The sequence below is a fragment of the Amblyraja radiata genome, chromosome 12 (assembly GCF_010909765.2).
Source record: "Amblyraja radiata isolate CabotCenter1 chromosome 12, sAmbRad1.1.pri, whole genome shotgun sequence".
Classification (NCBI taxonomy): domain Eukaryota; kingdom Metazoa; phylum Chordata; class Chondrichthyes; order Rajiformes; family Rajidae; genus Amblyraja; species Amblyraja radiata.
The window spans coordinates 45,337,534-45,337,972 of NC_045967.1; positions in this window are offsets into that span (position 1 = coordinate 45,337,534).

Sequence of the window (439 nt, forward strand, 5' to 3'; positions counted from 1 at the left end):
ACTGGATAGACTCGGTTTGTACTCGCTAGAATTTAGAAGATTGAGGGGGGATCTTATAGAAACTTACAAAATTCTTAAGGGGTTGGACAGGCTAGATGCAGGAAGATTGTTCCCGATGTTGGGGAAGTCCAGAACAAGGGGTCACAGTTTAAGGATAAGGGGGAAATCTTTTAGGACCGAGATGAGGAAAACTTTTTTCACACAGAGTGTGGTGAATCTCTGGAATTCTCTCCCGCAGAAGGTAGTTGAGGCCAGTTCATTGGCTATATTTAAGAGGGAGTTAGATGTGGCCCTTGTGGCTAAAGGGATCAGGGGGTATGGAGAGAAGGCAGGTACAGGATACTGAGTTGGATGATCAGCCATGATCATATTGAATGGCGGTGCAGGCTCGAAGGGCCGAATGGCCTACTCCTGCACATATTTTCTATGTTTCTAAGTG